Source organism: Amblyomma mixtum, chromosome 3, assembly GCF_055824585.1.
Source record: "Amblyomma mixtum isolate Tamu chromosome 3, ASM5582458v1, whole genome shotgun sequence".
In the NCBI taxonomy this organism is placed as follows: domain Eukaryota; kingdom Metazoa; phylum Arthropoda; class Arachnida; order Ixodida; family Ixodidae; genus Amblyomma; species Amblyomma mixtum.
The window spans coordinates 422,767,384-422,792,690 of NC_143014.1; the positions used below are offsets into that span (position 1 = coordinate 422,767,384).

At 47.4% G+C, this 25,307-nt stretch overlaps 1 long non-coding RNA gene across 1 annotated transcript in view; it reads right to left on the reverse strand.

Moving 5' to 3' along the window:
• Nucleotides 1-312: 312 nt before the first annotated feature.
• The window catches only part of LOC149357901 (uncharacterized), a 50,360-nt gene continuing 25,365 nt past the window's right edge, over nucleotides 313-25,307 (reverse strand). The window contains exons 2-4 of the long non-coding RNA XR_016289375.1: nucleotides 9,987-10,103; nucleotides 5,022-5,185; nucleotides 313-443 (exon numbers count right to left, since the gene is read on the reverse strand). This is a non-coding gene — a long non-coding RNA (uncharacterized LOC149357901). The remainder of the gene's footprint in view (nucleotides 444-5,021; nucleotides 5,186-9,986; nucleotides 10,104-25,307) is intronic.

A 25,307-nucleotide genomic window follows, 5' to 3' on the forward strand; every position in this document is an offset into this window, starting at 1 on the left:
ACCTCTTCAAGAGGGAGCGGAAAGTTGGCACATCTTCCGTGGAAAACAACGCAATATTCCTTTCACTAGAAAGCTTAGAATGGGAAAGCATGGCTCTCAATCTATGATGTGGTGTTACCTGTATAATGATTCTAGTGGCATTCCCGCCGAGGGAAGAAGCACCGGATTGCAGCTTCCAGGCTTCGGCGCCTGAGACCAGAGGCCATCCGAGGGCACGTCATGAACAGCCGCGTCACCGCCGGTACGCACCGATGGGAGAACAGGCTGAAGCCTGTTCTCCCATCGATCCCAGACCATCTCTACGGTCTGCTCCACCGGTGGCTGCGACTGGCACTGGGAGAGCAGCCGATGCATGGGGAAGAGAAGGCTACGGCGTGGACACCTCTTGGTAGCTGGGTTGCTGCACCATCTTCTGACCCACCGTGGACGACGACGGGCTGCAACTGTTGAGGCGGAATGGCAGTCATCGCTTAATCACACGGGAAACATACAAGCAGATCCCAGCTATTTCTCGCGGGTAATTGGACGTGCGTACAAAGTAAGAGCGCCGCCGCGGTGGCTCAGTGGTTAAGGCGCTCGGCTGCTGACCAGAAAGACGCGGGTTCGATCCCGCACGTGGTGGTCGAATTTTGACGGAGGCAAAATTCTAGAGGCCCGTGTGCTGTGCGATGTCCCTGCACGTTCAAGAACCCCAAGTGGTCGAAATTTCCGGAGTCCTTCACTACGGCGTCCCTCATAGCCTGAGTCGTTTTGGAATGTTGAACCCCCTTACACCTAAATTAATCCAAATGAAGAGCAGCATTTACTGTCTCATAAAGCGCACTCTTGAGCCTAAATAATTAACTGTGACCATTGCCACACTTCCTCCCATTCTTACATGCTAGGAAGGCAAAGGGGCAGAGGCTGTCCTGAGTGTGCGATGGGAAAGAGTGTCAAGCCTAGAAGAAAGCAAAGCCTCTTTGCTGTGATTTGAAGGTCTACTCGGGACCCTCAGTAGCAGTTAACCTCAAGCTCAAAAGAAAGGGTCGCTCAGCCCCAGCTTGCGCACTCTACACAAAATCTTAACTGTAGCGAGTTTGTAATGTCTCTAATAATAATCTTTTTGTAAAACTAACCGAATAAACATATCTTATTATTTACACCGCTAGCTGTACTGCTCTTATGCGGCTGTTTCTGGGAGGCAAATGGTGCCGCCGTCGGCACTGACACCGTGAGTCCTAAGACTTTAAAGCACGCTGTCTCCTATTCTTGACATACGCAGCGTCCGCCTTGTACACATTAGCACGCGGAGGTTAAACACCAACTTTGATAAATAAGATGTCAATGCCTTCGGCATTACCAAAGATTCCTAATGACCATATATAGTGCTCGAGGGGGGGGGGGGGGGGGGGGGCTTTGCATAGGAAAAAGGGAAGGGCGAATGGACTATTATCCGGTTTTGAAGGACTCCTCGCAGGTACGTGGGTAGGGGGAATGAAAATGTTGGATAAAATTGCTCATGCTCCTAGGTTTGAAAACCTTGCGCTGGTAGAATAACTTCTTATTTTAGCCAAATAGCGTCAGTGGATATTTCCAAACCTTTATAACTCTTCAAGAAAGTGTATGAAAACGCATCTCATCGCAGAATTCCCAAGTTTCTGTCGTAGAGTGGTGTGTGGGCCAAAAGCTGTCACGAGTACTTCTTTCGAAGTAAAAAATCTGACTACATTCGGTAACTACATTCCCTTGCAGTTTATACGAGAGTATTGCCGTTTGAAAAATATGCAAGTCTCGTTTGTGAGCCACATTGCATGCAAGAGCTTTACAGCGCCGTATCATACGAGCTGCCATCCTTGATCACGTGTTCACTCCTTCATTACACGCCTCCTCACTGCTCGGCGCGTGCCTCGTCGCGAAGGCTGCTGCGTCTGATGGTTCGGTTCCGACGGGCAGTGTTCTGGCTGATACGGTTTCAAAGCAGTGGGAAGACGGCACTACGGTTTGGCCAAAGCTTCGAAGGACAAGTGAGAGCCCTAATTTGATCACTTGAGGTGTAAAAACATGATCATGCTTCATGTCGTGCCGAGCCGCTCAGCTATGCCGCTTCGAGCCAACCGATGGATCGCCTGAATGCTTGTCTTTGTAAGAGCTTAAGCCTTTGCTGCATGTTTTTTTTATTGTTATTGTCTAAAACAGCAAGGTTTAATGCTCCTGCGACAGAGCAGGTCATTGTCGTATTTTGTACATGCATGCAGAAACCGCTCTAAGATGCCCACAGGCACATCGTATGCATTTGTTTAGAACCTGTTAACGGTGCTTAGGAAACCTAAAATATTGAATACAATTTTGTTAAACACAGAAATGCGACAAAAGTGAATAGACAGACAAATGTTAACTATCATGGTAGCTGTACCATATATGTATCAAGCAGCCTTCGAGCTGGTGTGAAGTAGTTTCGAAGGATTCCGTGATATAATTGTTATCACGTGCGCATGGGTCAGCCTCAGGAATGAAATTGGGGTACGCTGCACGCTCGATATGTGGACACGAAAATGCTCGAGGTCTCGTTGGTGTCAAGTAAGCTTCACTCTGAGCGCTGGCCTACGGAGTCACTTTTAGTTACTGTCTCGCATATACCACGATGAACTAACAACTATCCAGCACAGCAGCCCTAACGCAAATCCTTTATGTCGAATAAGATCGACGAAAAGTGCGCTACTTGCGGTGAAGTTCAGAATTAGCACCAAGATGGCATGTAATACACGGACTGGCGGTAGCGTTGTCGGCTCGCACGGCGCTGCATAGCATAATGTATGCAGTTGCAGTATACTATATGAGCGTAAGTCGTCCTTGTTTTCCGCTCCTAAATCAGCCTGGGGCGCTCCTTTAACTAATGGCTGCACACGGCTTAACTTGCGAGCAATGGGGTCTCGCTGCACACGCAGACGCAACTGCACAGCAACTGAAATCCCGAAGTGATGGTTTCCGTGGCGGCACAGCTTGTTCATGCGGCTGTGTTGTGCACTTACCCTCTAAGATTTTCCAAGATCGAAACCCTTGTTTCCATATTAGCTATCTAACTCTGGCGAACATGTTTGCTGCGTTCGCCTGTTGGGAAAGGGTGCATGGCGAACGAGCTCGAACCGGGGCAGTACTTCCCGGTGCTGTTCGATTCCGTGAAGCTCGCAAATGATCCCAACCCGAGCCTTTAACTGCCTGTCTCAGTTCTTAAAATTCACAGTACAGTACGTATTTCCTCTGCTTTTCACACCTCTAGGGAAAGAACACATTCGGCAGCCACCTGCAATATTTTTACTCCTGCGTCGGGGCGTACACGCCGGCGACTTACGAGGCCCGCAATGGCGCCGTGTTCTGAGCGCTCCTGTGGAGCCATCTGGTTTAGAACGGAAGAACTGCTCACTGTAAACGGTCTATAAATCGGCGGTGCCCTGTGTGGGGTCTGAACCAACGGCGCCAACACAAATCTAGCAAACAAAGTTTGCCTTGCGCTACTTGGTTTCTGATCAAAGTTTAGAAACAGCGCACAAAACGAGGGCGACAGAGCGCCAGTCGTAGCAATGCGCGTTTTGTTCGTATTTGAGTCTTGCATTGTTCTCGCTTTCTTGTGATATTTTAAAGGTGGAAACCAATCTAGCACCAGCACCGTTTCTCAGATGGTCGCAGTACCCTTGGAGGACAGCTAGTGGACGTGGGGTATATTTATTTAATAGTGGCATAGGCGTAATTATTTAGGAAACTTCAAGAGATAAATGAAAAAACAAAACTTAGACATTTATTAGGATCTAAAAAGAACCAACCATAATGGCCCTTCTTGATCCCTTCTGCCTGCCCACATCCCCATCAGAATACAAAAATAAAAATACCAAGAATAAAGATATCATGCCGGGGAACGACACTAATACAACAATATCTGCAAAGGGACTTGGACCAAAATCACTACGGCATAGTGCGTTGTGGTATATCTTAAATTAAGCCTAACTCCTTGTTGTCAAAGAACCTTGTCGATGTGGACCAGTGGGTTCAGATTCTAAAGTTTATGCAGAGTAGTTCTTCGATAGAGGTGGTCTGTCACGTTTTCTTTCAACTAGACTCTGCGATCCCATTAAAGCGGCGAGAGCACGTCGGTGCTGTGTGACTATCGTTGCGATTTATTTGCCGTCAAAGATAACAAAAATCCATGCGAGTCTTTCTCACGGTCCTCCGCGATTCTAAGTTATTTTATTTATTTTATTTTTCCCGCCGCGGTGGCTGAGTGGTTACGGCGCTCGGCTGCTGACCCGAAAGACGCGGGTTCGATCCCGGCCGCGGCGACTGAATTTCTTGAAGGCGAAATTCTAGAGGCCCGTGTGCTGTGCAATGTCAGTGCACGTTAAAGAACCCCAGGTGGTCGAAATGTCCGGAGCCCTTCACTACGGCGCTTCTCATAGCCTCAGTCGCTTTGGCACGTTAAACCCTAATAAACCAAACCAAACCATTTTATTTTTTTATGCAAATACATGTGTGGTACTAATTTAAGAATACTCCTTCGTCACATGGCCGATCCGTGACAGCACTGCGCTAATTTGGCTGCGGAACTCGGGACATTTACGATGGATGGCCCATAGATGGCCCGATGGATGTGATTGATGGCCAGCTGCCTCGATTACAACTTGCAGCCGGATGGCGTACGAAGGCGCCGGCGATTAATCGCAGCCGTTCATGCTGCCCGAGCTTGCGTCAAATTTACCCTCGACAAAGGCAGATATAAATGGCGCGAAGCTTAGAGAAAACTAGGACTTCAGTGCTTAACCGATAGGCTTCTACGCCGGCTGTCTTTTAAGAGAGAGAGAAAGCACGTAATCAATGATATATTAGGTGCGCAAAATGTACGCGGCATGAGGCACCAAGATCACCCGGTTATCCAGTTGGGCCGACGCTAACCAGGCACTCCAGGAAAGGCAGGGTGATTAGGAAGGAACGGTCTCAATACTAGTGCCACCGGGCACTGTAAGAAGTAACCCGGCAGGTTTGCAAATGCTTACCAAGGGTCAGTGCTCTCTGGCGAAGAGTTCTGGTGTTCGTTTTGCTTCAGGCGCTGCCTTCGCATACGGGTGTGTCTCGTAGAACCGGAACATAACGAACTCGTCCTCGCGGGAGCCACCATGGCAGTCGGTGTCGGAACACCTGGCCAACTCCAAGCTGACGCCTACGATCACCAAAGAGAGAGAGAGCTGCGAGCGGGTTCAGCATATCCTGCGCAGGTAGGGTCGCATGAAACAAGAATCCTGCTCGTTCCCCTACGTGCGGTAGGAGGCTCGCTTAGGTATGCCGCAGTACACTAAGGTATGGGATATTGGGTTAGGCCCCGAACGTACCCGTGGACCTGGCCTTGGGAATTTGAGGGTTCCTCCTCAGTTTTTACTAATCCGGGTTCTTTACTGTGCATATATATCCCGCACCACATGCCCGCTTTTAAATAACGCTTCAATCCACGTGCGCCTGCTTAAAGCAGGTATAACGCTCCACAAGAGCTGCTAGGTAGGTAAACGGTTCGAATACTTCGAGCGTTAACTAGTGAGGATACATTCAATGAATCAAAAATTTAAGGGGAAATCGGTCTTCTTGCCGTCACGGCGGCGCGATACTTACTAGCTCAGCCTTCGAGGCCTCCCCGCCCTGCTATACACAACCAGAAAAACACGTGTGTTGTGAGGGCAAGATGCGACCTGGTGTAATAAATTTTACGACTGCAGCATATCAGCCAATTGTTATTATAATTTTTCAGGGAAGAACATCAAGAAATTAAATGTTTATGCCTACAATTAATTTTCACAGGATTGCTTTACCAAAACATGAGCAAATGTTCAATAATTAGACGCTGTCTTTTTTTAGATTTCAATGAGTATGCTGACCCTACAAAGTTGACGGCATTAACACGTTCATTTCCGTGTATTTTGCGCTGTATTCGGCGCTACTAACGTAGGTGCCTACCATTATTTTGCGAGTGAGGCGCAGTAAGAAGTCGAGGCCTTGGGCTCACTGCTATATATGCGCATATGCTTATGGTTTCATTTTAGAGGATTGTCTTGTGATTTGTCTTCGTGGATGTACATTTGGAAATTGGCTATAAAGTGTAAATGTGACAAAAGGCTATAAATGTCAGTGTCTGTCAAATAGAGGGTCTTTCATCTACCACTCAACTACTTTGCCTCCTCTCCATTTCTTCGCGGCCTTCGCCCTCACTACATTGGTGATGATGCTTACGTGCTGATTAGGCCTGCGTTAATGGCCGCACGACATGGGTCGCCAGTTTCATAAGCAGGCGGCACGACACAATGCGTTGAAAAAAATTACCGACGATTACGTTACTTCCTAATGCGAAATTTGAGCGCAGCAAATAAGCCGTTTCACCTTTTCGATAGATTGAGGCAAAGAAATCGAGCAACACATGTATGCGCTATCACAGAATTTTTTTTTTTATTTTTCACACGTATTCCTTTAACAAAGACTCCACTAACAGTTCTTGACAGTCATGAAGGTAGCTTTGTGGTCGGAGAAATAGACTGATATATGTTCGACTTGGTACACCAATGCTTGATTCTCAAAGACAAGATCTATACAAGTGCCTCGCGAGGTTGTCACAGCCGTGGGACGCTTTACGAGCGAGAGGAACGGGATGTTCTCCCGCATAAGTGTTAGGAAATTGCTGTTTGTCTTTATGTCAACATTAAAGTCCCCCACTACTAACATCGGTGTGGATCGATGGACGGTTAATGCGAGTTGCAGGAAGTGCACGACGTCTTTCGTGAGTGCGGTAGGGGCGAAGTAGGCAGCTACTACCAGCAAGCCGTTGGGCAACTTTGCGGCGCACAGTTCGCCAACTTCATGTGACGTGCCAAACATTTCGACTGGTATTGCAGAGAGACCTGTGCGCAAGTAGATAGCGACTCCCGCCGTTCTGTTGTGGTCTCTGCGAGCACCACAGCAGTATAGGAAATCTATGATTTCGAGAGGCTCTTCGGGATCCATCCAGGTTTCAGCAAAGCAAAGTACAGAGGAATGGCGCAGAATGTGATCGTGGTGTACGTCCTTGGCATGTGCGGCAAGGGAGCGTACGTTAAGAATGTGGTTGTGAATGATGAATCAAGTGCTGCCAGCGAATGACGCGTCCATTGGCTGTCTGCGTGTGTTACTGATGTGTGGTTAACATGTTAAGCTTCGCCTGTAAGAGTGGAACGCGACAGCGTCTTGCAACGCTGCCAGGGAGTCCACAGAACGCCATCGCCAATTCGGCTGTATGCCTTGCTGGACGGTAAATTTATTTTTTGAGGAAAGGAAATGTATCTCTCTCGCATATCTGGGTGGACACCTGCACCTCGCCGTAAGGGAAAGGGGGAAGATGGGAGTGAACGAAGACGCCGTATTAGCTAGACGCGCCTTTGTTCATTCCAAACCATTCAGCTGGCATTATGGAGTGGCTAGCGTGCTCGTATCGCACTCCGGAGACCCTGGTTCGATTCCCCAACTCGACCAATTTCGTTCTCGGTTTCATTGATTTATGCGGTCTAACTAGAAAGGTTAATTAGGCTATTTCATATTTATATTCTTGTATTTCTATCCATCGTGTTCTGTCATTAACCTGTCAATTGTTGGAACTGTCTAGGATGTTCGACACAACGTATATGAAACGAGCAACGCCTTACTGAGTGGGGAAGTGCGTGGTGGTGCAGGGAACGCGGCTTCGTACTTATCTGTTTTTTTCAGCAGCGTCTCCTTCCGCGGATGCTGTTGTCGCTGCGGCGCGCGTCTTTCTTTTCTTTTCTTTTCTTCTGACCTCTTCATTCTCCTCTATATTAATTAGGCTAATTGATTAATTAAGCAATTAACTAAACTCAGTCCAACTTAGTTGCAGCATCACTATACGATCCCTTTGATTGGTTGCATGGTTACTAGCCAAAGTACAATTGGCCCCATTTGAAATTCGCGCACTGTGACGTCACGAGCATTTCGACCAATTGAAAAGCGTGACATTGGGGGCGGAGCTGGTTACGAGACCGACGCCGACGACGACGACGACGCGAAACCCAGGAACGGACGCCAGAGAGCTGCGCTCTAAAATATGGTAACTCACATACAATACTTCCGTACGCTTCGGACGTCTCTTCAAGCTCCGTAGGCATTTTTTCTCCAACACCTGTGAGTCCTTTTATTCTTTCCCATTTTTTGCTGGCAGCGAGCGTCAGCCGCCTGCACGGAACACAGTGAGTACCTACAATGATGTTGCGATTTATTCAGGCAGGTCCTTCGTCGGCGTTTCTCGTTTCGATGTCGCTGCCCAAGTTTTATTCAAGTTTCCTAAGTTGCCTTAGTTGGCATCGTGCGAACCCGGTGTGAACCCGGTGCCATCCCATATCGTCGACAGTCATAAACGTAGATAAATTTAACTAGCTTGCGAGATAAATTTCATGAAGGTGCAAGTGTATACATGAAGCACGATTCCAAACCACAAACTTTCAAGGGGTAGCCCGAAAATTATGTACAGTCTCATCGCAATGTTCGGCATTTTAATGGTCGAGTGGTACGCCACATGCCCTTCATTCGACGAGGGCAATAAGTATTTACAACCTTTAGTTACATAAGACGTATAGCAAATTACAAAATACACATCTTCAAAGGCAAGACACAAGGTGATCCATTATACTGAAACCAACCCACATATAAAACACCCACAGGGCTGCGTCCGAACCAACTTCATCTCGGAAGCGTGGCAAAAGGTTCTGATCTCGGCTGTGTAAAAGCTTATGATGCTACCGTCTTTGCTCAAGAAATCTTCGCACTTAAAATGTAGCTCCAGTTCTTCGAGCTCGTTCATGAAATAGACTGCATGGAACACCTTACGCAGACAACGGGATTTCTAAGAAATAAAGAAACAACTCGCAGCAAAAAAATTTCAATATGGGCTGTGCTTTCGCGGCTTACGCAACACGTTCCGTCTTGTTACAGTGTATTCGACATAAGGCATTTTTATTATTGCGAAGGCAATCTTATGGAGTTTCCGAAATGAACACCACATTTCGGCTCCTGATTGTACTATTTCGCCGGGAACTACTGACACAAAGTTTCAGTGACTCCAGCGGCCTTAAGCTACCGAGTCAGAGCAAATCACTGCAGAGACGCTAGCTCCCTTCCGATTCATCTTGCATCGCTCAGATGTGGAGATGGCAGTGCCTGACGCCAATGGCAATTCCCTTCTAGCCGCTTGATTTTCCTGCATAGGTCACGACAGTAGCAGTTAATATGGAGGCCTCTTGGTGTAGATGACACTTTCATGTTTCCTACCCGTGTAAGGCTGAAATTATTAACTCCACTAGATGGGTAGCGAGGCGAGAAAGTGAGGCTGTGGAGGCGAGCGTTGGTACAGGGAGGAAAGGATAATGCAGCATTTAGTCATTACTCCCCGTTAGTTCTTTCCCAAAAGCGAAATACGGGAGGATCTGAAAGGGCTGCTACTGAAACACAACCGCCTACAACTAAGCTGCAAGAGGCGTTCAGTCGTCTTCTTCCTTGCAGCTAATTAACCCCACGTAAGAGAAACGCAGCTCTTCGACGTAAACAAGCTACGGAACACACCTGCGGCAAAATGAAAAAGGCAATGTGTACTTCCTGCCGCCCTGGACTTCCTATTTCCTCCTCTAGCATGGAGGTATGTGCGATGTCTCCGAGCACGCCGAATGTGAACGAGCTCGCAGTGTCGTGGACAGTAAATCCATATTAAGTATCGAGTAGCGCGCCGAAGAGAAGGTAGAGCTAGACTTGGCTGAAGTTGATCACATCGAAAGCAACTTCCCTTCACAAAGCCTAATTTAAGCTGCTGCGTGCTAAGCGTCTCCTTATTCTCCAAGCGTCATCCCGATGGCCCGAACGGCATATCTAGGCGACGAATTTTCAGACCCAGCCTTGCCGTTGAGCGCTAGGAATGAGCGCTGGCAGCATGAATGGCACCTTACCTTCGCAGAGCAGAAGGCGACCGCAACGAGTTCCACACCTGGTTCCCAGCTCGGCGGACACGAACAGCGCAGTGGCGTCCACGTCGCTCAGCAGGAACGAAGTCCTCGTAGACGTGGCTGCCGCTTGCCACAGGGCGTTTGCGTTCAGTTATAAGCTCGGCTTCGAATGGCCGCACGTGAGCTTCGCTGGCGAAGCACCATAGTTTTTTCTTCTTCGTCTGCCGCCGCTTTCATGCCGCCCACTGGGAATTTTTTTTTTCAGAAAGAAAAACAATTTTCTTGTATTTCGGGACATCCTGCGGTGAACTACCACTGTTTAAAGGCCCAATTCACACGTATACTCTTAACTACAATATATCAGTGACATCAAATACATCACTAGAAAGAACTGAGATTCGAAACTTGGGGCCAGACGGTGAGAGTTAACCGTATAGGGCGTTCTCCAGAAAGGACAGTTTAAAGAGGCTCGTGATGACAGAAATGAATGAAGCCAAGGCGTCCCCGAAACCAAGCAGCAAAGGGATTTTTTTATCTACGTAGTTTTATCAGTGGGTGCTATCCACGGCCTCCTAATTTCGCGCAGATAGAGAACCACATCCCACCGGTAAATGGTCGTTTTAGAACGCAGCTGTTAGGCGCCCGTTCCTGCGTTTCGCGGCGTCGCCGCCGCCGCTGTCCGTTGTAACCAGCAGTGATGGAGCGGGCGCTTGGAAAGGAGAAGGTAAAAGGGCAACCTGCCCCGCCGCGGTGGCTCAGTGGTTACGGCGCTCGGCTGCTGTCCCGAAAGACGCGGCTTCGATCCCGGCCGCGCCGGCTGAATTTCGATAAAGGCTAAATTCTAGACGCCCGTGTACTGTGCGATATCAGTGCACGTTAAAGAACCCCAGGTGATCTAAATTTCCGGAGCCCTTCACTACCGCGTCTCACATAGCCTGAGTAACTTTGGGACGTTAAACCCCAATAAACCAAACCAAAACCGGAACCTCCTCCCCTCCTCGGCGACCGGCGCGCCAGTGGGGGGGCAGCTGGGCATAGCAACGGTTAGTCACACAGTAGCGGTATACCCAGCGCTCGCGCATCGGCGGTGGCAGCTCACCGTCGCTCCTTCGCCACACGTCCCGTTGCAGTCGAGTGAGTGAGACGCCTGGCTCCGAAACGGCCCAGTGATTTCGCGCCAAGCGATTCGGAGAAAGCGGCAGTGGGTTGACCACAAGGCTTTCGCCACGCAGACTTTAGAATTTCCAAAGTGTCTTCGGTATTTTTTTAGGAAAGGAAGTGCGCAGTATCTGTCTCCCATTTTCTTTCGTTAAAATTTACTAAGTGATCTGTCTCCCAAAGTTGCGATACCAATAGAGGGGGCTTGAAAGCAGAGGGTAAGATTTGTAAATTGGTTTTTGAGCAAAGGAAATGCGCAGCATCTGTCTCACACATCTCGGTGGAAACCAGAGGGAGGCGCATAACTGCCCTCTTGTAACAGTGGACATCTCAATCGTGCTGTAAGCTACGTGGCGGTAGTGACAGATGTGCGCTGCATGCTTTGGCATTGACAAGCTTGTGCCAGAAACGCTGCCACCTGCCAGAGTGTCGGGGTAGGTGGGGATATTGATGTAAATTAAAAGACAAACGCGAATTTCTCACCACTTATGCGGGAGAACATCCCGTTCCACACACTCGTAACGGCTCCCGCAGCTGTGACAACCTTGTGAAATACTAGCGCAGAGCTCGTCCTTGAGAACCACGCATTGGTGCAGCAAGTGGAGCATATATCCATCTATTTCTCCGTCCACAAAGCTTGCTTTATGATAATCAAGAACTGTTAGTGGAGTGTTTATTGAAGAAGGAATATGTGTGAAAAATAACAAGTTGTCTGTAATTGTGCGTACATGTCTTGCTCGAATTTTTTCCCTCAGTCTATCCAAAAGCTGAAACAGCAGAAGAGCTTCGCTCAAATTTCGCATTAGGAAGTAACGTAATCGTAGGCAATTTTTATCTTCTGCCTTTGTTATTCTGCCATTGATAAAACTACAACAAAAATTTCCAAAAAATTCCTATGCTCTTTGGTTTCGTTGACAGTGCGCTTCCGCCAGTTGCAGTATAAAGAGCACAAAGTGCATAGCATGATCGTATCGTGAATGCCGCCTTCACTGAATATGTATTCGGCTTGGCGGACAAAAGATAAGGACATAGTTCAAGGAGTCTATAAATTGTCGGAATTTCTTTAATCATCACTTTAATTGTTTGTTTTATGCCGCATATTTTCATCACAGTCTTGTTATTAAGATATTATTATTAAGATTGTTATTAAGATATTAAGATATGAGTTTCCAGCCCTTTCGAATCCGATTCGTAAACTGGATGCTCAGAGTGCGCTAAAAACCCATCCACAATACTGTTTAAGGGACTGAAGAAATGGTGGCGACACCCGTTTGTGGTTGCGTGCCTACACGGCACCGAGGAAAGTGGACCAGAGAGGCGTTCGAGATAAGTGCATTGTCCCTGCTGCCGTGGGCCGCACGCGCCCTCCTTTCGTGATTAGCATTGAAATTGGCGGCATGTCTTTTGCCGTCAGCAGCCTCGAATAAGCAGCTCGTAGATAACGCACAAATGTTCTCTTTCCGCTCTGGATCAGGCAAGAAAGGAGCGGTGTGCGCGCTGTTGGCTTGCGATTTATTATTTTCTCCCAAAATAACTCCAAAAGAAGTCAACTGACAAATGCTGCCCTGTCATATCTCGGGGCTAAGTTTTATTCACCTCCAATGATCAAAGTGAGTGCCTTCATCCGCCACGCATGCCATGAATCTCTCCTTTCTGAACTCTAGCATTCGTTTCCCGACCTTCGGGGATAAAGTGGCAGATGTGTTGGTTCTTCCGTTCAGGTCTGGTAGACCTTCGAGTTCAGCTACGAAGACTTCGTTCTTGACGTAGACCCAAGGAAAAAAATCTAATGCAGCCAGGTCGGGTGACCTAGGTGGCAAGAACATGGGTCCAGTGCGCCCTATCCACTCACCGGTGAAGTTCTCGTCAAGCCAGCCCCTTACACGCGGCGAGAAAAGCGCAGGCACCCCGCCGTGTTTAATCCACGAGCCATGGACTTAACTTAAGCGGCTATAATACATGAAATCGCTAACAACACCACTTAGAATAATTAGCGTGTATGATTTTGCTATTAGATTTCCGTCTAGGAAGTGTTGCCCCAATATTGGATCTCACTAAATGACACACGAGACAATCACTGACTACTGGTCTTGGTGGTTGGGTTATCGGAGCAAGTGCTGGTTGTGATCATATCAGTAGTGGGAATTGTACCTATTTATCTCCTTATTACAGCAAACGTCAGCCTTGTCCTTCCATAGAACCTTCCTAGAGATGTCAGGGTATCCAATTCTTATCAATATATGGTGCTTTCCGAGGCAGCTTCATTATTCTTGCACCCTTATTGCGCACCACCAACACAGCCTAGAATAACTGTGCATCTAACAAGGGCAATCTCCCTCGCGTGTCTCGTGCACGCGACCGTTTTCTCAAACCGCTCTTACTCTCCGACGGTGTATCGGTGGATACGAAATCTTCGTACGTCCGTGTACAGTGCGATGGTCTTGCACGTTAAAGAACTGCAGGTGCTCGTATTTCAAACGGATTCAACCACTACGCACGCATCCATCAGAGGCCAAGTGCAGTTTACTTCTGCATATGATGCGTACTAAAGCGACCGTGCCCAATAGACGTTCTGCGCACACCCTGGAGGTGAGTACACTCCGCCAAAACCATCTCTGCACTGCAGCGTATGCGACGCTCCGGAATATGTGTGCCGGAAAAATAAGCGAAAGGCAGCGACGTTTCTGATATCGGAGATTCGAATATTCCAAGACGACTTCGAATATATGGTGAGGCTTCCTGGTCAAATGATTTAAAAAGACGCTCAAACGCAGAATATTGCTCATTGTCATCCCTAACTTAAGATCTTTGGAGGAATTCGAACGCAAGTGCAATGAATGTGACTCAGCAGAAGTTTTGAGTGTGTAAAACCGTTCTTTAAACATCGGCTTCCACAATTCTCTGGATACGCCTACAGGGCATGTGAATAGAAACAAGTGGCTCTGGGTTTATGTCGCTTAGCTCCAAAGCCAAGTTTGTAGAATTGAATCCATGTAGCGGTGGCCGCTTATGCGTGGATATGACATCTAAAATCGCCTTTGTGCAGTGCGACGCTCTTGCACGCTGAAGAACCGCTGGTGTTCGAATTTCAAACGGTGTGAGCCACTACGCGTTTCCCTGAGCCCACTTCCAGCTTATGAGTGCACACCATGCGCACCAAACAGACCGTGCCGAAGGGAGAAGCATAGCCTCCCACTGCTACACTGGGGTTGTAGACTGAATAGTCCCTGCGTATCAAAATCATAAGGTAGAAGGCCTCTCTCCACCTGTACTGCAGGGAGCTTCGTAGAGTGTCGGGTATAGACCTTTTTCAGGTGCGCGCGGCCATCTTTCGACCGCAGCGCCGTCTTGCGTCTGGCCGATTTCTCCGCCATGTTGGCTTGGGTGGCCGCCGCTGGAATGCAGGCAGCGAGTACTCGCCGCGCTGTTCAGCCTTATCCGAGGTTGATTTTTGCATGATAAGTGTTGCACTGTGCACACTGAGCAACTGTGAACAAAATGGCCCGTGCTTCGACGAGCGGCGACGCGGGTGTTTCCCTGCAATTTGTGCCGAAAATCGACATTGGAGGTGCGCTTCTGAAAGTGTGCGCAGTTCATTTAACGGCTTTCTGGTATCTATAATAGAGACATTTATTAATGCGAGCACGAAACTTGCTGAGCGCTTCTATGTTGTAGTTATAATTATCAAAGAAAAACCGCTCCGTTCCGAGCCAACAGCAGTGTTGCTGTCAAGCGCTCAAGCGATCTGCTCTGCGTTGCGCCGGTGACACGAACAGATTGAAACTGCGTTCGACCGCGTCTTTCACTGCATTTTCCCTCTGCACTATCCTAAAAAACGGTACTTTCTGTAGTGCTACATGCATGGAGAAGGCACCGCTGGAGCGCATAAGCGCACAGAATTCTGTTGCGGTTTTTGGCTTTGCATAAATTTCTTGATTACTTCGTACTAACGGTAAAACAACTGGTGAAGCGTGCAAATGTAGGGTGGTCAACTCAGCGTGAACATGCGAGTGTGTGGCATCACTCTTCGGAGCGCCAGTGCATCCGTCGGCTCCGCGCGTCGAAACAAAGTGTCGCAGAAACAAAGGAAACTGGATGTGGAGCTTCGCGTCGTCTGACATTTCGCTAAACTCGGAAAGGGATGTAGTAGAGAGGCATCTGGCCTTCGAACACGATGTAATTTATACACTCGAAACTGGTGCACCTGCTGTGACAGCTCCTGAGGGGCGTATGTGCTTGGTCCGTCTCGTGCGGCCGCTGATTAATGCCGAAAGAGCGAGAAAGCGCGTGCGTGCGATCGGGTGGGAGCTGCGTGCCTGCTGATTGCTTGTCCCTAATAAGCACTTAAAAAAAAAAACAATCGGCACTTTGCATTATGGCGTCAGTTGAAAATAGTATTTGGTGGAAGCATGAGGTGTCACGATGCAAGGTGGACACGCCAAAGCTGCGGCCTTCAGTTTTTTAAGTCCTGCTGGTTTATCGGATATTTACTGCAAGCAACCAGCTGTGGCATTTGCGCAATGCATCATGGCTTTCAAGTACTGTCAAATAGCAGTCTTTACAGTGCCGTTGTCGTTAATAATCAGTCGCCAGTGTCGGCAGTTATAACAGAAGTGTTTCACGTAACCCGCAGCGCTGCTGCATCATTTCATCGAATTATTACTTATGTTTGATTTTGCAAGGGTCACAGACGACACATATCTTAGCGACATCAGCAGTAGGTGCTCGCGTGTAAGGTATGTGTAGCTGAAACAGCCCGCAACCGCACTGCCGCCGTGGCTCTGTGTTCTTCACACTGCTCCGCTTCAAGCCGCCTTCGCCTCCTGTAGTTGTTTGAACAGCAGACGACTGCGCAGTGGTTTCCCGAAGACCTCGTTGCAGCTTTAATCGCACATACACCCAAATCGGGCTACTACAGCTAAGCAACCGCATACAGTAAACACGGAGAACCGCAGAGAATGCACGGGACGCACGGACACCGCCTTTCCGAACCAGCCAGAGAGGAGGAAAGCAACATGGCGGTGTTCGGCGCGCTGAGAGCGAGGCTAAAACTGAAAAAGGTCTATATAGTGCTCAGAAGTGACGTGTGTGCGGAGGTATTAGGATGAAGCTGTCTCCAGGCCACTTTCCTGGCATTGGATAAAGTATTGTGTGCCTCCGGAGATTCCGTTTTTGTAGGTTGCAGTGTTATAATTCCCTGAAAGTGATTAGATGAATATGTTACCGCCATCTTCCCCACCAAGAACTAGGTCCGTCGAACCTCGACCGGGAGCGTGTGTCCTGTTTTTACCTTGTAAGTAGTTGTTAGCCGGAGCCCAAGCAATCTTAGTCGCTTTAGTCGCGTGTGTTATTAAGTTTTGGTGTGTGGGCAGCGCAATTGTACCGAAGTCATAATTTCGAGCAGCATTTTTTGCGCCAACAAAGGCCATGCCGGGTAGTCTCAAATTTGTCTGCAATGCTCTAGATGCCTCAGCCCGTCTTTTTTTATTAAAGACCTGATGCGTATTTCTTAGTATTTGACTGATGATTATCTGTTCTTTGAGAGGTTGACTAATTTCAGCTCTCAATCCGCGCACAGGAACGTAATGTGGACCTCGCTTGTATGGCACTCCTCTGCCGGATCTCTTCCTTGATAGTCGTTCATATTGAGGCGATAAGTGAGCAGCTGTGTGTTCTTCTAGTGTGTTATGAAGTGCTAGCGCGAGAAGCGTTTTTTTCCATAGGTTTTTGATGGTGCCTCCCGTGCCTTTGTACGCCATCCTGATCAAGGTGTTATTTCCTTCATCTCACCTTTTGTGACGTCGAGAGATGGGGTGACGTAAATTACGCGGCTTAGTACAGACGCCCGTATTAAGCGGATGGTTTCCTCCTCTTTCATTTCGTGAGATTTGCTGGTTATTCGTCTTAGGAGTCTAAGTAGCTGCTTCGTGGCTTCATTTAGAGGTTAGTACCCTTATAGTCTACCTCTTGTGCCTCTTTTCATCAGGATTGATTTTGGTATTGATGTGAGTCTACCTTGCTACCTGTCTTGATTGCTTCAGCAGCAACAGGTGTCGTGACTTCAGTGGGGCGCATCTTCGCCCACGCTATCGTTCATACTTTTCCACAGCCTCCGCTGCCTGTCCTAGGCGTGATGTCGTCGCCGTAGCCAGCCTGTATAACACCTGGGATCCGGTTAAATTTGCTTGGAAGTTCGAGCATGGTAACGTTAAAGAACAGATGAGAAATTATCGCGCCTGCACGTGGCGTCCTTATGGTGCCCATTCTAATTATTGAACATTAAATTCATTTGATGCTCAGTGACCGTCTCGTCCCTGATGAAGTCTCTAATATATTCTTGAGAATACCTGAATAAATGAGTGGGCCGATTTTCGCCCTCTCCTGAGGTGTACAGCTTCGGGAGTGCCGTGAATGTCCCACTACACGACCCTTAAGCATATCAGGCCCAAATACTGAACCGAGGCTGTGTAACCCTTGAATTTTAAGCGTGCTGTGTTTTGTACGCCAGGGTGCCTACGATGCGCTTTCCTCATCCTTTTGAAAGCGGCTTTCAGAGATTTTCTCAGATCTAGTTTTCGTCGGATATACGGTATTGCTCCACGAAAATAGATTCCGTCCTAATTTTGAGATGTGTACTGTTAACAAAAGTACGTTTTTAAATTTTCTTTCCCTCAACTTTTTTGGTGGCAGTGGTCTGGCCTCTATGCGTCCCGACTGCCTCTGCTGAAGCTGTCCTGGATGCCTTAAAAGGTCGAATTCCAGACGGCGTCCCTGTGCCTCGTATGAATGCACTTGATTCAAAATGACTGCATCTACATTCTTCATTATAAAAGTGTGTGCCCCCAATCAGATCTAAGATCTTGTGCGAAACTATTAATTAACATTTCGACAGAAGTAATTCCGATCGACGTCTCACAGTGTAACAAAAAGGCGTGCTTTGAAATATTTTCTCTGTATAGGGTTGACCTTCGGGCGATAACTGCTGATTTCGTACCCAACTCTTTCGCGACATTTTTCACAGCAGTCTTAGCGTTAAAGTTTCCCTTCGGCCGTAATTATTACAGGTAGCTTCAGTCAATGCTCCTCTGGTACCAAGTTAGCGGGATCGCAGACATAGTGGCTGTTGAAGGGTTTGGTTCCGTCACGCGTGAGCTCCGTTGATCAGTTTATATTTTGGGTTATGTAGTGCGCAATTCTCTACAACTTCACTGGTTCTACAAATATCGTCTTTTGTTGAGTACTCTTTGCTAAAACAATTTTGTTCCCTTTGAAAAATGGCCTCTAACGTAGCTCTGATTCTATTAGCAACTGACCAGGTACAGTAACGATGGAGGAAGGCGTAATGGCCAAATCTCTGATTTTTAAAGTAACTGACACCCCATTTCTTGCGCCCCAGGTCAATGTAACGCCTTGTCTAGTACGACCTATGCCATAAGCCAATGTGCATAAAGGGTGGCAAATTATTCCAGCGCAACGCCCGCACCGTCCTTTAACTGGTGTTCTCCAGTTTGATACTCACCTCCTGCTCTTCCCCTCTCCAGTACTTCCGAGGCTCTCTCTTCTTCCTCCTGCGTTGCCAGCGCAATTTTCAATTATCGTCCGAGCTTTACCTCAGCCCTTACCATCCTGGTAATGCCGGCTACTAAAGAAATCCTTATGTAATTCGGCTCCTGTTTAACTATATCACCTAATTCGCGGATAGCACTCCCTTCGTGTCTTCTTAGCAGTACGGTTTTTGTATTGGTGTTGACAAAAATTAGGTTGCATTCAGGCTTCGCGTAGGTTTTAAAGCTTGATGAGACCTTTTCATGCTGTACTTCTTCATGCTGCTTGCCTTGCACGCATTGGTCCACCTTTAAAGTTCAGCTATTTCCGTCATATCTTCGGAGTCCGGAAGTTTTTTTCATTGCCGACCACCTCGCAAAATATTTTTGAGCACTCTTTAAAAAAAATTGGCAGTGGTTTAGCTCTGGTTATAACTTTAGGATTGCAAAAGCAATGAGGAGAGAGAGAGAGGCGATGGAGAGCACGCGGCAGCGGCCCCGGCACGCTAGTTACGCGCCGCTACTGCACATCAATTTACTGCACGCTACTGCACGTCAATTTACTTTTATTCATTAATTATTTATTTATTTCAGGACACTGTAAATCCCTTCGGGGATTTTTACAGGAACGATAGGTTTACGTAGAAGAAGTGGGTTTGCAGTTCTGGGTTTAAAACACGAAGTTATGCAGGCGCTCAAAGTTGAAACTATGGCATGCATTGAAAGAAACAAATTCATAACGCGGAATGAGTGTCAAGTTTCACGTACCATATGAGGCAAGAAAAATTCGAAATTTTTAAAACGTGAACAATCTACATCACGCTTTGTTTGTTGACAAAACAATTTTGCGAGCACTTACAAGAATTTCTCGATAGTATGCTTTGCAACCATCGACAGGTCTAAAGCGTTCCACTTTCGCACAGCTCCCGGAAAACGGGAAGAAAAAAACGTAATATTTGCACGCATACATCCCTCCAGTGGGAGCTTATGCTTATGACGAGTTGCTCCGGAAAGGTCGAAAATAACGCACATACTTAACAATCCTGGACAGACGAAGAAAAACAATCCTGGCCCAGACGAAGACAAGTCCCCTTGTCGAAACGTTGGCTCTAGCAAACTGAGGTTTTCCCCTCCCTTGTTCATTTTGTGATCGCCAAGGACCATCTACCGCACCCTCTCTCTACCATGGAATCCTGGACAAAGGCATTTTGGAGAAAAAAAGATTTTATCAACACAGCTCTTTCGCATATTCTATTATTTCATCATAACAATGAATATATCGGCAAATCTCTAATCTACAGGTTCGCATTTTTTTCCTGTTAACGTGTTTGCTATCGTCAGAAGCGTTCACCATTGGTTTAATACGCCAGTCTTCACTGCTCGATGCGAGCGAGGGAACCACTATTGAAGAAAGATTTTGCTGCATAGCCGAAGAAGGGATCATTACTTCCAATACTTCTATACCACTGCTGTACATTTTTTCAATATTAGAAATTTTTGACCTAGAATGTTGGGGATGTGAGGCAGAGTCTACTTTTGTGTTTTTTATTCGAGAAGTCTGCCATGAGGCACAACTTGAGAAAGTGGGAGTGGAATGTAGGATATAGAAAGTGAAAAGAAGGGGTGGAGACCAGTTTCTGCGAGGCAGTCGCATAGGCTGCTGGTGAACTGATTGTACATAGTCCTCTTCGCGTAGTCTCTTTCGCGGTTCTACCGCAGGCCGACCTCCCTGAGGAGCCGTTTTCTAATAGAGGCGGGCAACTCCACAACAGGTGCCGCACATTACAAATGCCCGGTGCAGCGCCTCAGTAAGGGCGCCTGTCACTTGTTCGCAGATCTTTACCACGCCACCGGTGACGGAGATATGGGATCAGAGCCGCCCCTGCCCGAATCCGGCGCACTGATACCTCCTCCTGCCGTATAAGACTACGGTGAAGAGGTTGCGAACACGGAGGTATTAGAGCGCGCGTTTGGTGGCGCAGAGCTTGTGAATCGGAGACATGGGACAGGAACGGATCTGGGGGAAGACGGGAAGGTGGGGGGTCGTCTGATGTGTCAGGGTGAGTCATAGCATCCGCTTGAATATTATGTGGATCGTGAGCATGGCCGCGAATCCAGTGTATGCGTAAAGGACATGGGTAATTTACGCAGAGCAGATGAATTGATAGTGTAATATGGAATATGCGTCGAAATGCCTTAAGCAGTTTAAGGGCGGCGAGGGAGTCGGTGTAAAGATGAACTGCATTGAATGTGGACACGAGAGGAAGGAAAGCAATGGCATTGTAAATTCCTTGAAGTTCCAATGCCAGGGGGTGCATGTATCCGCGGTGCAACTATGTCGCGCGAGAAGAGTCTACTTGAAGCTTTTCATGCGCAAAAAGAGGCTGTAATTTCAGATGGTGAAGCGACGCACGACAAAAAAAAGAGCAATGTAATCGGCGAGCCGGTGCATTACATGTGTGTTCAAGATAAACCGCGCAGCTTTTTGCGGGACATTCTCGGCCAAAGCCATTTATCCTCGGTAAAGGAGAACCGCGTGATGCTCGCGTCTTCTAAAAAGAACTGTATGATAATTACAGAAACGAAAAGCTTGCCGTCCTTGCTAGAATACTCCAGGGCTGCTTTCGGATCTCATTATTTGCCACGAGAGCAGTCCATCCTTTCTTTGCTGACACAGTGACGCCTTTGTACGAGGTCTGTTAGAAAAGTATCTGACCTTTGGCCGAAGAAAAAAAACTGGCATAACTGGCGCGTTAAAAACCTAATAACCTTCAAAGTAGTCCCCTTGGGGCTCCATATACATCTCTCAGCGGTGCTGCCATTGTTGGAAGTATTCCGAAAAGGCCCTTTTCGGAATGGAATTTAGCTCTGATGTCGTTGCAGCCATAATGTCCTTTCTTTTCTGAATAGGCTCTCCTTTCAATGGCATCTTCATTTTAGGAAACAGCCAGAAGTCGTAGGGGGACATATCAGGAGAGTAAGGAGCCTGTTGAACTACAGGAGTCTGGTTTTTCGCCAGAAAAGTCTGAATCAAATGAGAGGAATGTGCAGGAGCGATGCCGCGAGGGATGCGCCAAATTCTTGTTGACCTCAATTCCGGTCTCTTGCGCCGCATAGCACCACGTAGGCGATGGAGGACATCCTTGTAGTACTATTTAGTCATTCTTTGACCCTGTGGGGTGCGTACTCGTGGTGTGCCACACAGAGGGAGTCAAAAAAGCAGTCAGCATCACATTGACATTGCTGCGAACTTGGCGGGCCTTCTTTGGTCTTGGTGACGTGGAATGCGTCCTCTGTGACAACTGGGATTTGGTTTCCAGGTCATACCCGTACACCCAAGACTCGTCACTAGTGATTACGGCGTCGGTGAAGTCAGGGTAACTGTTTGTGGAATCCAGCATCTCCTGTGAGACTTCAACACGAAGCTGCTTTTTCTCCACCGTCAGCAGCTTCGGCACGAATTTCGCTGCCACTCTCTTCATGGCCAAATCTTCGGTGATAATGGAATGTGCAGAAACATTGCTGATGTCCACCTCTCCCGCAATTTCTCGGATAGTCACACAACAGTCCCGCATCACCACAGCGTTCACTTCGGCAATTGCATGGTCATTTCGGCATGTTGACGGCCGACCGGAGCGTGGCTCTCTCTCCACGGATGTGCAGCGGTCTTTAAACCAGTTGCACCACTGCTTAATCTGTGTGCTGCTCATAGCATCACCACCGAAAGCCGTCTGAACATTGCGAATGGTTTCCACTTGGTTATCGCCAAGTTTCTGGCAAAATTTGAGGTAGTAGCGCTGCTCCTCTCGCTCCGCCGTTTTCCTTGCAACAAAAAACCGACGAGAGCACTGCGCACTGCCTCACTCAAACGCTGCTTCCCAGCGACTGACGCTATCGGCAGGCGGGAAAAAATTCGTGCATGCGCACGAGGGTTCAAGGTCGGCTGCTGTAAGCGCGCTTGTTTCATATCTATCAGTTGTTCGCAAAAAAAAATAAAGTCGGATACTTTTCTAACAGACCTCGTATTTATGTTTGGTAACAATATTAAGGGTGATGCCGTCGTCGCCATGTAGGAAACTGATTTTACGTTTCTTTTTGGGTATACCTTAACTGAAGCTCTTTCGTCACAGTTCACAACTGCCGCTTCGTGCACCGTTCAGCTAACGGACCAACATTCTTGTTTATACTTATTTCATCTTGTCTGCTTTTGACTTTTCGGTACAGCACGCAGTCATGTGCGAACTGCCTAATTTTGGCTTCTAGTTGGTTTGATAAGTCGCTCACAACCAGAGGGAACAGAATACGGTATAACACAACCTGCCGTACACCATACAGGACCACGGTTATAGCAGAAGGGTTCGCTGCCGAATTGTGCAAACTGGCGACGGCCACGTAAATAATTCACGATGCACTGACAAAATTGGGCCATCCTAATATAACCTTCTCTAGAAATTTGTGATAGCATACACAACTGAAAACCTCTGAAGAGTTCCGGAAAAACGTATTTGCTCCTGTTAAGTCGTCTACTGCTTTGGCGAGGTCGTGCAGCGTTTCCAAGTGTTGGATTACGGACAAAACCTAAGTTGATGAGATCTTATTCCTTGTATTGAGATATATAATTTAAAAATTCATTGGGATATTGCGGTCTGGATCGCGCAGCGCAAGCTGACTGGAAATCTCTAGTAGACACCTTTGTTCTGCAATTCACGAAAGCCTGTGCCATATTTTGCCCCACAAGCTAATAATTTCAGTTCGAATAATATTTACATCTAAGCATGGAGTTACATCTAAGCATTAAAGCGGTTGCTTACTATACCTTCATGAATGAAGAGACGGGGCGTTGAGATTGACTCTCAACATACAATTCGAAAGAAGCGGTCACGTCTTCGTTACCGCATATTTTTCCCTGCGAAACGTTTCATTTCCTTGAACTGTGGTCGATGAGTCGGTATAAACACCTCTGCAACATAGAAGCAGTATACAGTAAGCAACGGGACTGCGCAAACCTGATAATAGTATTAATCTGACGGACTGAATATTTAAATGACTTTTAGTTCAAGCCAGTAAAACGTCATCCTGTTGTCGCCATGTTTAGATGTTAATTTGTCAAGGTGAAACAGTGGAACAGCAAAAGGATGAGGAAATAACCAATAAGACATATTGCTGACTTACAACTGACAGATTTATACAGAATACCATTCGACGGCAGCGGTGGCCTAGTGGTCTGAGCATCCGCCTCGTGTGCGGGGGGTGCGCGGTTCGATCCCCAGTGCCACAGGGTACCCACTGATGATACAATGGGTACAAGTATTGAAGAAGCGTAGTTTGCTGGGCCAGTTGGTGCATGGTAAGTAGAAAACCAGCCGCAAGGACGCGTTCACAAGGAGAGGTACACAGGACAACGCTGGAAAAACAACTGACAATTCTCTACATGGTGAATCGCCAACATCAGAACAGGGCGCAAATGCGCGAGAGCAAACACAAATGTTAACAAAACAACAAACACAAAATTGATTAAGCGACGGAAGATTGCATGTGGCAACTTATATCCCATTCATGAAACTGTTTGCCGTGAGCCTAACAGAGCTGTCTCTGACGCATTCTGTTCCTAACTGCTTGATTTTGAAGGCTTCAAAGTCGTTGACGCATTGACCTGTTTGACCTATGTAGGCCTTGATACAGGACAATGCAAATGAGTAAACAACACCGTTTGTGGATTTGGTGAACATGCTCTGGTGCTTGACGTTACATTTATTTTTTTGTGCAAATTTTAGACATACGTGAACAAAGCGACGACACTTATGTGGGCGCATAAAAGACAACCTTAACACCGTATTTCATGGCTACCTTTTAAACGTTATGTGAGACTTTATGCAGGTATTGCATCACAGCTGGTCTGGATTCTTGACTAGGCACTTTATCTTTTCTGTACAGTGACTTGAACTTACTGGTCAAGGTCTCAGCAATAGAAACGAGGACGTGCTCAGGGTAGCCCGCTGACCTCAAACGGTCAAGCTGCCCTAATAAACTCTTCTGCATACTGTGTCTACAATACCTGCGCAGAGCATTACCGAGGCAAAGGTAGGCAATGCCTCTCTTCACAAGTTTAGAATATGAGGAGGAGTAGGGCAGCAGGCTTTTCTTAGTCTGTGGAGAATAACTCCAGCAAACGTGCGTCAGCGACAGCTCTGTTAGGCTCACGGCAAATGGGTACAGTTTCATTAATGGGACATAGGTTGCCACATGCAATCTTCGGTCGCTTAATCAGTTGTCTGTTTGTTGTTTTGTTAATGTTTGCGGATGCTCTTGCGCATTTTCGCCCTGTTCTGATGTTAGCGATTCACCAAGTAAATAATTTTCAGTTGTGTTTCCAGCGCTGTCCTGTGTCCTTCGTCTCCGTGTGAACGCGTCGTTTCCGTCGGTTTTCTACTTATAATGGCCACAAGCTTTCCCCTGTTCTGGTGCTCGGGTTATTTGGGGTGAAATGCTTTGGAAATGGGTCTTCGACAACACCTTGAGTAGAAGAAAAATACATTGTGTCATGACACTCATTGGCCCCAGATGCCCTTGCGCCATAAAAATTCATCGTCATCATCATCAGGATGCAATTCCTTTAGTGTAT